The following is a 13,117-nucleotide window of genomic DNA, read 5'->3' on the forward strand; positions in this document are numbered from 1 at the left end:
AGCCAGTTTCATAATTCTATAACGTTTATTCTGTGATGACATTCCATTCACATTTAATGACATCAAGACCTTTTCACCCCTTCCTTTCAGATATATATCTCTCCTCTGTAAAGCGAAGCATATTGGAAGATTCTTCATTTGTAGTTTTAAACACCCACCCAATGCTCCTCCCTCAACATTCCCCCAAGGGGGAATCAATGGAAAAAACCTCCATTGGCTCCGAGAGGCACCCATGGCTTTGCTATCCCTCAAGTACGCTCTAAAAATTTACCCATTTAAGTAACAAATAGTAACCCTCAACCCCCACTCTATTCTTTCCTTTCCCCTTATTAAGTATTGAAAGGAAAGAGAATACCCAAAAAGCTAATCAGCTGGGAACAACAATGCCAATTATACAATCCAGTGCTTATTCCTTTCATTGACGTGTAGCTCGCCCCTCCTCCTTCTTTCCCTTCTCTCAGAGTAAAGCTAGTTCCTTTTCTAATGCAATGATTCCTCCTTCGCAGACTCTTGGCTGGTAGGATCTCCTGTAGATAAATCACGAATCACATCTCCTGTTCCTTCTCCCCCAACAGCTCCAGTTATCTCTTTTGTTGACGTTTATTCCCAATTGTCGAAGCATTTCCATTCCCTCCTCCAGAGAACTTGCCAGATAAGTTTTGGTATCTTTGAAGACCAGAATCGTGGCTGGGTGTTTCCAAGTAAAATGAAGATTGTTCTGAAAAAGCAGGTTCGCAACAGGTCTCATCTGATTTCTTGCCTGCAGCGTTTGAGCAGACAAGTCTTTCAAGACACGGACAGGAGAGCCTTTGTAATGGAGATTAGGAGTTTGTTTAAGCTCTCTAAAAACTTCTGCAGCCCTCCGCTCCAAGGCAAATCTTACCACAATGTCTCTCTGATTGCCTGAATTCCGAGGACCCAATGAACTCTTTCAAATTCATTCAAATCCACTGTGATTGTGTTTTCTAAGAGCCATCGGTAAATCAATTGAATTAAATTATTATTTTCAGCAAAATCCTGCTTAAATCCTCTTAAACGTAAGTTTGATCTTCTTTCCCGGTCTTCTAAATTGTTTATACGCTGCTCTTGTTTTTTTCTATCTGCCTCAAGTCTCGAGATCCTTGTCTCCTGATCTTTGGATTGGACTTTTAATTCATTCATACCGTTTGTCACTTCTTTCATGGCTAATTGCATGTCTTTGAGTTGTTGTCCTACGTTTGCAAATGCCTGAAGGAGTTTATCCATTTTTCCCCCCAGATCTGGAATAGTCGCCATTTCCCTTTGTCATTTTTTACTCACTTTTTTAACAGTGAAGTTCTGGTAACTCCTCTTTTTAGCTGATCCCAGCAGGTTTTCCAAGTCTCTTTTAAATTCTCTACCTCTCAGACCACTTTTCACTTAGTTTGAGAGGGCTGTTAAGGGTTAAGATTTGTTTTCTCTAATCACATCTGGAGAGTGTTCTGTGGGAGCGTCTACTCTCGACGCATGCGCAAAGCCCTGGCAGCATCCAGGCACTGGCACATTATATCCATGGCTTCACTGAATTGACACGAGGTGGAGATATATAAATGGGTATCATCAGGATATTGTTTATACCTCACCCCATGTCATCGGATGATCTCATACAGCGGTTTCATGTAGATGATAAATAAAAGGAGATAGAGGACTGAACCCTAAGGCACCCCCTAAAGGAAGGGCCTAGGGGTCAACCTCTGTCCTCCTACCAACACCAACTTGGCTGACCAGAAAGATAGAGGCAAACCCACCAAATAACTGTGCCTCCCACTCCCAACTCTCTATAATAAGACATGTCCCATTAATAAGTCTGATAGGGCTTTTGGAAATATGCCTTGAAATAAGACCCTGAAAATAGGTCCCTCCAAATACTTTCTGGGGAAAGAGGGGACATGCTGGTGGCCCCTCTGCAGCGAGCACTCTTTTGGCTGGGAGAGTGACCGCAAGCAAGAGACAGGTGCACAAGTACACCCTAGCTCAACTCATAAGGGCTCTGCCTACGTCAATTTGAAATGCACTCCTGCCCGCGAAGAACAGGGAGCAAGCATCAATGCCTTCCTTGCAGGCAGAAGCACATTTCAGAATGACTCCTCCTTTGCTCGCACCGCCCCCTCAGCTCTGCTGCCACCTCCTCCTTTGCTCGCCTCCCATCTCTTCTTCAACTCTGCCACATCCTCCACTTGCTTGGTCACCCACTGCTGAAAAGTCATTAAACGCTGACTGCTAGATCTGCAGGTCAGCAGTTCAAATCTCATCACCAGCTCAAGGTTGACTCAGCCTTCTGTCCTTCTGAGATGGGTAAAATGAGAACCCAGATTGTGGGGGCAATATGCTGGCTCTGTTTTTAAAAGTGCTATTGCTAACATGTTGTAAGCCACCCTGAGTCTAAGGAGAAGGGCGGCATTAAAAAAATCGAATAAATAAATAAATAAATTTTAAATGCCCATGAGGAAGGTGAGGCAAGCATCAAGCCCTGCCTCTGCGCAGGCAGGAACAAGTTTTAAAACGCTCTTGCAGGCAAGCCAGAGCAACCAAGCAACCAAGTTCTATGGGGTGTGCGTATAGCCGCCTCCTGATTGCTCTCTCACATGCGCACATGGCAAGGGGGAGAATCAGGAAAGGCAGAAGCCAGTGGACAAAAAACGATCAGAATTGAGGGAATCCTCTCCCGCAACAGCCAGAGTTTGAGGGAAAGAAATAAAGATTTATGCTGCTTCTGTTTTTGGCTGCATGGAAGGAAAGCAGCAGAAGTCTTTCTTTGCCCCAAACTCTGTCTCTTTGGCTTCCAAATCCAGCCAGGGCAGTGGCTGCTTGGACAAGTGCTCTTTACCTGGCGGTTTCTGCCTGTCCCAAATCTGTCTCTTGCCGCAATGGGCATCTCATGGTGGGGAGGACTGTGGGATGGGTGTCCTATCTGGGACTTGTAGCTTCGTTGCATTCCTCAGAGTTGTGTCCAGGTAAGAAAGCCCATTGTACTATTAAAGGAAAACTTATTGCAAGATCAAGAAGTTTGATTGAATTCGCATGAAGTTTTTTTACCGGTACAATGGGCTTTCATGGACACAATACTGAGGAACACAACCAAGATACAAGTCCCAGGCAGGACACATTATGGGCACAATTTAGAGGTGACAGGTGAGGTACCTCTTGCACCTCCAAAAAATAAGCCATCCCCAATAATAAGGCCAGGGCCATTTGGGGAGGGGTGTCAAAAAATAAGCCCCTGTCTTAATTTCAGGGAAACACAGTAATGTGCAATTAGAAGAGCCTTTCATCTGAATTATCCTTTTTTCCCCATACCAAGTTAGTGTAGGAAGGGTTAAAAATACTTACCCTCCCCCAGCTCCATGGGAGCCTTTGGAACTGAGGAAGGGGGAACACAAACCTATTGGGCCCACCCGAAGTTCGGAAACATTTCTGGCCTCCAGAGGGCCTCTGAGGGATGGAGGAAGCTGGCATTGAATTATGGGTGTGGACATCCTGGCATCTCCAGGCATTGAATTATGGGTGTGAACACTCACACATGCGCGATAGCACATGCCCGTGCTCTTTTGGCACCTGAGGGAAAAAAGGTTCACCATCACTGCTATAGTTTATGTCCTATATAAATCTTCTATAACAGTGATGGTGAATTATTTTTTTTGCTCAGGTGCCAAAGGGGTACGTGCACACATATGCCTACACACGTAATATTTCACTGAAACCACCGGAGTCTATGGATGGCAAAAAACAGATTCCAGTTTTCCTGAAGCCTGGGGCAAGTGAAAAATGGCCCAACCAGAAGTTCATTTCCAAACTACCTGTTAGGCCATTCGGTCCATTTTTCGGCATCCACCAACTCAGGAGACTTTCCTGAAGCCCGGGAAAGGCAAAAACGACCTCCCCTACTCTCCAGAAGGCTGAAAATCAGCTGGAGCTAACATATGGCTCTGTATGGCACCCATGGCACGTGTGCCATAGGTTCGCCATCACGGTTCTATAAGGACTCTTAGACCCACTTTGTAACATCTTATCTAATAAAATATTGGGGAAATGCTGATACATGCATCAGAGCAGTATGAAGTAGTTTCCCTGAATGTAGCCGAATTCTGCTATGTTATGTATAAAATTAGGCAAATTTAAACTGCTCTCTGTTAGTTCACCACTAATTGCAGTATATTATTCTGTCTCCTTTATCTTTATTTTTTATTATTGTTTTTTAATGTTTTTATTTACTGGTCTATGATCATAATAAAGATTTATTATAAATCTAAATCTGTGTAAATCTAGGTAGATTCTAAGATATGTGTCATTGTTCTAGGCTTGAGTGACCTTTGAAAATCCGTGAGAAGAAACAAAAAAAATATTTTTGAAAATTAGTTGAAGTTCTGTTTTTTATTATTACAAACTTTTCCTGAACTATATTTAATTATCTAGAACAAATGTTAATCCTTCTAAAATAAGAATTTCCTGCCACTTACATTATAATTTTACTCTATTATAATAGTCCTTGAGCTCCCTAGGCTCCAATGTGCTTAGAAATAATTTTTTGAGAGAAAAATACTTAAAGGAAAGAAAAGTAAAATAATCTCGTGAAGTCTGCTTAAAAGATGTACCATGCAAAAATAAAACTTTACTTAAAAAGAAAGAACAAATAAAGAAAAATATTTGTAGCTCAGAGTTGACATGAGGGGTCCTTGCTGTTTACTGAGCTTGCTTGTTTGACCAAAAGACACATTAGGTCTTGTTTGGAGGGATGCCTTATTTTATGGCCGCCTGCCCACTCCCTCCCACCATCTGCTTGCCCACAGCCACAATGGCTTACAGTGTTTCTCAGGGCAAACACACTTTTTGCTCAGACTGAAAAATGACAGCGATAGTCTCCCTCTGGTCAAAAAATGCATGGTAGAGCCAGACAGAGGCAGAGGCATTTGGGGGGGGGGGGGGGGAGAGAGGCAGTCTAATGCACCATCCATTATGTCACACCATCACTTACCTTGCCCACCGCTGCACCAGAGCAGGCACCCATGCGCGATGTCAGGATCACATGCCTTCTCTCCTGCCTCTGTCTGCTGGCAGTGCTATCACACAAGCCCCCCACCAGCCTCCTGTGAAGCAGGAAGTCATGCAACATGTCCGGATCGCTTGTCTCCTCCCCTTCCCGGCCTTTGCCTCCTCGCTTGGACTTATCTGTGCTGCACCAAGGACCCAGCAGGCGGTGGTTGCTGCTGGACATTGTCAGGCCCCACATGCTTGCTGCCTCTTGTACTAGGTACATCCATCCATGGTCTTATTTTGGGGGTAAGACCTATATTAAACCAACCAAAAAAAAAAAGAAATCATGTTAGGTCTTACTTTGGGAGTGGGTCTTACTTTTGGGAAAACGATGTAGATATTTGTGGATGCATTCTGCCAGTCTTGCCTGTTTGTCCTACATGATGGTTATTGCAGTCCTTATATTGTATGTTGTAGATGATGTGTTTTTTCTTCTGGAATTGTTGAGTCTTTTAGTCTGCTTAGGGTGTTTTGAAGGGCTTTAGTTGGCTTGTGTGCAATGCCGATTCCATGTGGTTTTTGGAATCTGTTGGTGATCTCTGAGATATTTTTGATGTATGGCAGTGCAATTCCTTTTAGGCTTTGTGTTGGTTGTATTGGGTTGAATGGCCAAGGACGTTTTGATAAACTTGCACAGATATCCATTTTGTTGGAATATGTTGTATAAATATGTTCCATTTCCTTTTTCTGCTGTTCTGGATTGCCATGCTGTGTTTGGGCTCATCTAAATAAAGTCCTGAGGCAGCTTCTCTTGTGGGAAGTTAGGTTGTTGCTTTCGTAGTGAAACACTTGGTTTGTGTGGGTGGTTTTTCTGAAGACTTGAGTTTCTAGTTTGCCATTGTGGTCTCTGCTGATCAGGATGTCCAAGAAGGATAACAAGTTGTTGTTTTCTTCTTCTCTAGTTAACTGGATTCCTTTAAAAGTGTTATTGGTGGTTCTGTTGCAGTGGTGGTATTCAAATTTCAAACCAGTAGTGAAGGTAAGTTAAAACGATCCCTGTTTTGTTGGTGTTCTCTAATTAGTCATTTTTTATAATGGTGAATGTGCCATCTTCATATCTGATCCATATTTTCAATTGTATTTGTGGAAGTGCTATGGCTTCTAGACATTGCATGACAACCTCTATTATAAATCCTGATGTTACCTAGTTTGGATAATGAAACATCTTCAAGAAAACAAGGAAGTTGTCACGTTCCAAATACCATCCGAGAAATAAATCAAAATCCAAAGCTTTGCCTTCTTCAAAGTTCCAATTTATTAACAGGGCCATGTTAGCACAACTGGAAAAACCTGAATCTAAAGTTGTGAATCTCCACCCAGATTAGAGTTTGTTTCCTTGTATCTCCTCCCACAAGCCCATCACATGAACCATATTTCTTCTACCAACGTATCCTGCAACGCCCAGCAGCTTCCAGACAGATGCTGAACAAAGACTGACCTTGAGAACCTAAAAGGAATGTGTCATGACATCTATCCACCACCACCCCAAGTTCCATAGCATAATGTGGCAGGCCAAAACTTCCAAGAATTCTGGCTTCGGCATGACAGAAGTTCAGACAGCAGCAAGGACCTCTCAAAGAAAGAACAGCAACCTTCAATTTATCACTGGGATAATAGGCCTGAAAATTACCTAGTCGGGTTTCCAGACTAGGCAAACAAATTATATTTCTATTTAAATTAAAATATTGACATATTTCTATCTGAAAATGCATTCATGCATTCATATTTGTTTACATGAATGCAAATGAATTGAGCAAATGAATGAGTTGAAGCATTTTCTCTTTGGATGAGCAAGCTGAATAAGAAATAGGGCTTTTCTATCAGCTGTCGTTATGTAAAAAGGGAGAGGAATTTATTAGCATCACTGATCATGTAAATTGAAAAGATTTCTTAAATTAGAGCCTTCCTCTCAAGGTGGCTCATGTATAATAAGGGTTTCTTTTTTCTCTTATCCACAATCTGTTCTTTGGTAGTGCTGCTTCCAGGTTTGAATGGAAGTACTTAGGATGACCCAATATGACTTTTGGATAATTGTGGACTCAGATGGGAAGAGAGGTCTTGAAGATTCCAATTCCTTTTGGAAGCGATCAATGTCACCTGACATATAAACTTGCCTACCAAGCAGTTTCATTATCTAAGCATGCCTGAGTATTAACATTCACATTTCGAATTTGTTTTATTTTCCTTTTTGCTTTAACAGCTTATTAGTGGTTGAATCCCTTGCTGAACTCTTAATTGCTTTTTCTTTTTTCTTTTTGGTATATGTTGGATAACCTCTGTCTCTTCGGTATGGAAACATGACCGCTTTTGGGGATGAAGATTCTCACCACTTGATTCCATACTTTTTGAATTTGCAAAATATCTGGAGTTTATTTCTATTCATTTTTTTCTTATAAATTTCTTATAACTGAAATATAGAGGAAAACATACCTTTTCTGTTCTTTTTTCCTGATGAAGTTTCACAGCTAAAAATTGCTGAAGAGTGACTGAAAACTAAAAAAAGGAGGGTGGGGAAATATTCAACCTTTAACTGAGTTTCTCTTTAGAAAGCTGGATGAGACCATAATCTTTTTGCAAAAAATGTTGGGAACTTTGGATAAAGACACACAGAAGGACTTTGATCCAGTTCCAGATCAAAAATATATTTTTACAGCTTGAGAACTAACAAAATTGATTTATTCTGTTGTCATAAAGTTCAAATCTGTATATTTCTATTATAATATCAAATCTCAAGGGGAAATGACAAAAATCCTTTCTTCTACAAAGATTGAATAGATGGATTCATTACAGTTAATTAGTAACATCTTCTATTTGGATTTTGATTGGAAGATAGACTTATTCTTGACTGATTCTATTACATTTAATTAAACAACAACTGATAAAAGATAGTATTAAGAAATAAACATTTTTTTATTCAGGATGAATTATTGATAATTTTTGTGATGGCTTGGGATAGATAACATGCCATAGTAAACTTTCTATGAGTGGAATGCAATAACATTTTGTTAACAAAGATTTTTGAAACTTTAATTTTGTTTTGGCATTTTTATTCTTCCTATTAGTTAGTTTGTTACTAATACAGTACTGTATATGGAAGTCAATCTGCAAATGGATTTAGTAGTTTAAAAGTATTGGGAGGGCCTGTATCACAAGAGAAGGAAACTAATGTACTAATGTAGGATCAGTATTGAACTAGAAGAGATAATATGTATTGTTTTTTGATATGCCTTTTTAATATATTTTGATTGTTTTCTGGATTTTTTTGTTTTTTGTTTGTTTTCTGTGGGATTTTTTCTTTGGATTTTCTATTTTAATTTTTTTTTAAATAGAATTAAAAAGAAATAAAGAAAAAATTCTTAAACTCTTCCCCATCATCATAGCGATCAAGCTCAACATCAGATAAACTTCCTTTTCAGCATGCTGAATCATAACTTAAAATGCAAGTAGGCAGCTTCAATCAGATGATGGAAAAGAGCTTTGTCATCATGTTATGTGGAACAATAAAATCATGCCTGGGAAATAATAGCTTAAGTTTCCAGGCTCTGAGTTATCATTGAGTGATTTAGCTTTAGTTTAAGTTTTCTGTCCAAAAATGCTGACTTGCTATGTTGTCTGCTCCCATCTAAAGAGAGCTGATCCTCAGAAGGAGAAATTGGGAGTATTTTTGAGATGATCTTTGTTGTTTCAAAGTACTACTAATTCTGAGACATGACAAGTAGACACAGCTTAATGCTGTTTTATAGTCTGTAAGATTAAGGAAAGTGGAGTGGTACAACCAGGGCCGCCAATAGGCCGGTACTACCGGTAGTGGCGTCAGGGGCCCGGCCAAATTGAAAAATGGGGGGGGGGGGGCGCGCCCGCCAAAACCTCTCCAATCCCGATTGCGATGGGGAAAAGCGCGCCAAGGCGAGCGAAAGGACCAGATACACCTCGCCGACCGCGGCCCGCACCTTCCTTCCCACCCCCGCAAGGAAAGAATGCAGGGAGGCCAGCAGACAGGCAGGGAGCCCCGATGGCAGCCGCGGAAGTAGGAGCCACCGCGGGGGTGGTTCGGCCTCAGCCCTCCGGAAGCCAAGCCGCGCTGCTGGGGAAGCGCAATTGGGGAAGCCGGGAGAGGGCTGAGCCCAGCCGGCTTCTCTGACGGCCTTGTGTCCCCCCGAGGATTGCGAGGGCAAGAGAGCCACGCCTTTCGGCCTCCGGAGGTGCTGGGCCGGGGGTTCGGGAGGCCTGTGAACACCGCCCGCCACCCGGAGCCAATGGCTTCTTTTTGAGGGGCGCCGGCTTACTCGCTCGCCATCCTGCTGCTGGCGCTGGGAGCAGGTAAGTGCAGGCAGGCGGCCGCCCTGGGGCGGAAGGTGGGAAGGGCGAGGCGCGAGGAGGAGGCAAGTGGAGATCCCAGTCCCTCTTTTCATGCATCCGCTCAGTGAACCTTTCTTTGGAGTTGCCTTTCTTTCTTTCTTTCTTTCTTTCTTTCTTTCTTTCTTTCTTTCTTTCTTTTCTTTCTTTTTCTTTCTTTCTCTCTTTCTCTTTTGCTCTTTCATTCTTTTTTCTTTCTCTTGCTTTCTTTCTTTCTTTTGCTTTCTCTCCTTCCTTCCTTCCTTCCTTCCCTCCCTCCATTTCTTTCATTCCCCCTCTCTCTTTTTATTTCTCTTTCTTTCTCTTTCTTTCTTTCTTGCTCTTTTTCTTTCTCTCTTTTACCTTCCCTCCCTACATTTCTTCTTTTCTTTCTCCTTCCTACCTTCTTTCCTCCCTCCCTTCCTTCAGTCCTTCCTCTCTTCCTCTCCCCTTTCATAACTTTCCTTGCCTCCTTCCTCTGTTCCTGTCCCTTCCCCCTTTCTTTCTTTCTTTCTTTCTTTCTTTCCTTCCCTCCTTCCATTTCTTGCTTTCCTTCTCTTTCCTCCCTCACTCCTTCCTCTCTTACTCTCCCCTTTCACACCTTTCCTTGCTTCTTTTGTGCCCTTCCTCTGTTCTGTTCCTTCCTTCCCTCTTTCCTTCCTTCCTTCCTTCCCACCCTCCATCCATTCATTCACCCATTCCTCTCTTGATCACCCCTTTTACCATTCCTTCCTTCCTACCTTCCTTCCTTCCTTCATAGCTCGCCCTCGCCATTCTTCCCTTCCTTCCAGATGGGAGTGCCCCCTCAAGACACCCGCCTGACTGCTGGTGTCCTGCTTTTTCTCTCCCCTCCTCCTTTCCAGCTCCTCGCCGGTGGCTGCTGGGTGTGGGATCCCCCTCCCCTCTCTAGAAAGCACATGGTTTTGTCAACAAGGCCTCTTCCAAGAAGGGAGAAGTGCCAAGGAGCCGTAAATAAGCCACGCTCCGCCTGACCGATGCCAGGAGGCTCTTTCTTTCCCTCTCCGCTCCCGCTTCTTTCTTTCTCCTGGACAAGTCCACACAATCGGCTTAACCCAGTTCCTGAAATAGCCTATGGCAGTGCTTCCAAACCTTGACAACTTGAAGATATCTGGACTTCAATTCCCAGAATTCCCCAGCCAGCATTCGCTGGCTGGGGAATTCTGGGAGTTGAAGTCCAGATATCTTCAAGTTGCCAAGGTTGGGAAACACTGGCATATGGGACCGCCTCGCTTGGCGTAAAGTGAGAAATGATCCCCGGGGGATGGAGTGGCTCGGCGACTTAAAGTAGTTTTAAAATGGCGGGGGGGGGGCAGACACTTAGGCTGTATGGGGCCCCAAAATTTCTGATGGCGGCCCTGGGTACAACTATGATTAGCTGTCATGCCAGAACTGGTGCAAATCTACAGGTCTTATTGTACCCACATTATACATTTGGGTGTAGTTTTGCCTGTCTTGCACTTGGAGCTTTTTTATTTTTCAAGGTAAAAATGATTCCAGTATGCCTTGGAAAGTATTTACTTCTGAACCAGAATGTTGTCAAGATTCCAAGCGATGAACCCATCCAATCAGCACTGAGACTTTAAGGAGTGTTTTATTAAGTACATGATTTCAGCACAAGCGGAAATAAAATTAGTTCTAAACATTTCTTGTAATTTCAGTATAATTAAAGAAAATACAATTTCCTCCCTCATGGTTACAGGTTACATTGTATTGTTTGATGTTTTGGCATCTCCTTGGCAACACTCCTCAGTCTCTGGCCAGCACCTATTAAGATGACCTTTGCTCCCATGGGATGGTCCGTTGTTGTCTTTTGGGATGACATTCCAAACTTCCCCCTTGTTGTAAGCGGTCCTTGTCCACCTCTGGTAATGTCAGATTCTGAGGAAGATGAGCTAGGCCCCTCTGGATACCCTGCACCAATTCCATTTCTTGCTAAATATCTCCTTTTGCCCTATTCCTTTAATTTCTTTTTCTTTTCCTTATTCTTATGTCTTGTAGCTTTTCATTAGAAGTCTCTTTAAAATTTATTGTTCAATAAATTTTTCTAATCTCTTCCCAGCAATTTGTTTTCTACCTTTTGATTGGTTCTTTTTAAGTACTTTTCTCCTCTTTCAACTTTTCCCTCGCTACTATAAACCCCAGTGAAATAATTCAATTTTTTGAATTCCATCTCTTCTATTGTATTATTTTCTTGTTCCTTGTTTCTCTTAACCACCCTTTCTTCTACTTTCTGCTCAAAATCTTCAAACTTATTTTTTGACTCGTCTGCTATTTCATGCTCCAATTTAGTTTCTAACTTTTTATCACCTTTTACAGTTTCACCTACTGCTTTTAACATAGCAAACACTTCTTCATGCATTCAATCTTCCATATTGCCAATTAAATTTTTTATCTGACTTCATACTAATTTCAAACTATACAGTCTTTTTCTTTTTTTTATTCAATTTTTTTAAACTTTAGTTCAAGCAATAATCCAATCCAGTCCAATTACAGAGTTTATTTATCTTCCGCCACTATCAAAAAACAGTCAAACAGTCTGGCCAAAGCAGAATACTCCCTAAAATTTCTCATTTTCTTATTTTCTTGCAATTGAAGTTTAGACACTTTTTCTTTTATAATCCACAAATTGTTACAATTCTTGCAATATTTTCAATATTTTACAAATTGTTGCAGTATTTTCTTCCCACCAGTAGATGGCACTGTCCAATTCACAATATGCTTCCAGTTGATTGTCAAAAATATCCAATAATTACTTTAACCCTGCTGTTCTGTTCGGGTCGTATGCGACCCGAAGCCAAGTTTGAGTCCCTGTAAAAAAAATTTCCCTGCATATCTGAAACTTGAAATTTCATGACTTTTCATCATTTCAGGGGTTCTCTCTATGAGAATTTTTTTTGGGGGGGGGTGGGGGGCTTAGTTTTTGCTGGGCAAAAAAAGTTACAAATCTTCTGTTCCCGGGTCACCCTGACCCGGACCGAAAACTCTTCATTTGCAGTGCTTATGTTTGGTCTTTTTGAAAGCTTTTTTCACTTGGAAAGTAGTCTGAACATTTCTGCACACAATGATATGAAAATTGAAATGAAAAAAGTAAATCTTATTGGTTTATTTTGCGGATATAATGCACGCCCCCCCCCCCCCCCGTTTTTGTGAAATTTTTTTCAATTTATGGATAGTTTTGCTTGCAAAATGCATTCTATTTTACTAAAGTTGGTGTGGGATTGGTAGCTTGAACATTTCTGAATATAAGAAAAATATAAAGGAACTGAAAAAAATGATTCTTATTGGTTTTTTAATATCAGAAATAAGGCCTCCTCCCCCCCCCCCCTCGGCTGCTTGCAACCATTTTCACTTTTTATTTTTTTATGCTCCAAATCCGAAATATTCTTTAAAATCTTAGGCATTCATTTACTCAATTTAACAATGCTGATAATAAAAAAATATTTTTGGGTTGGTGGCTAATTGTTTCCTGGGCAAAAAAAAATCATAACTTCGAGTCTGTTTCTGTTCGTATATGACCGGACCAAAAATAATTTTTTTAGGTACTTGAATTTGATCTTTTTGAAAACTTTTTCAACTGGAAAACTAGTTTGAACATTTATGAACATAATGATATGAAAATTGAACTGGAAAAATTGAGACTTATATTTTTATTTTGATCAAAAAGCCCCTCCCCCCATCCTTTTTTAATTTTGTGTCAATTTCTATTTTTTAA

The 13,117-nt window shown here is 41.3% G+C and overlaps 1 protein-coding gene across 6 annotated transcripts in view; it reads left to right on the plus strand.

Annotated features, from left to right (window-relative positions):
- Positions 1-13,117, plus strand: part of PLEKHM1 (pleckstrin homology and RUN domain containing M1) — a 58,267-nt gene that overhangs the window by 9,153 nt on the left and 35,997 nt on the right. For 3 of the 6 annotated variants that reach the window (XM_070727448.1, XM_070727454.1, XM_070727449.1), the window contains exon 2: positions 5,952-6,028. The exons of 2 other annotated variants lie outside the window; for them this stretch is intronic. The gene's annotated coding sequence lies outside the window, so the exon portion shown is untranslated. Of the gene's footprint in view, positions 1-964; positions 1,038-5,951; positions 6,029-13,117 lie in introns of those variants that run through there. One more of the 6 variants, XM_070727450.1, reaches the window with a different exon arrangement.

This window comes from Erythrolamprus reginae, chromosome Z (assembly GCF_031021105.1).
Source record: "Erythrolamprus reginae isolate rEryReg1 chromosome Z, rEryReg1.hap1, whole genome shotgun sequence".
Lineage (NCBI taxonomy): Eukaryota > Metazoa > Chordata > Lepidosauria > Squamata > Dipsadidae > Erythrolamprus > Erythrolamprus reginae.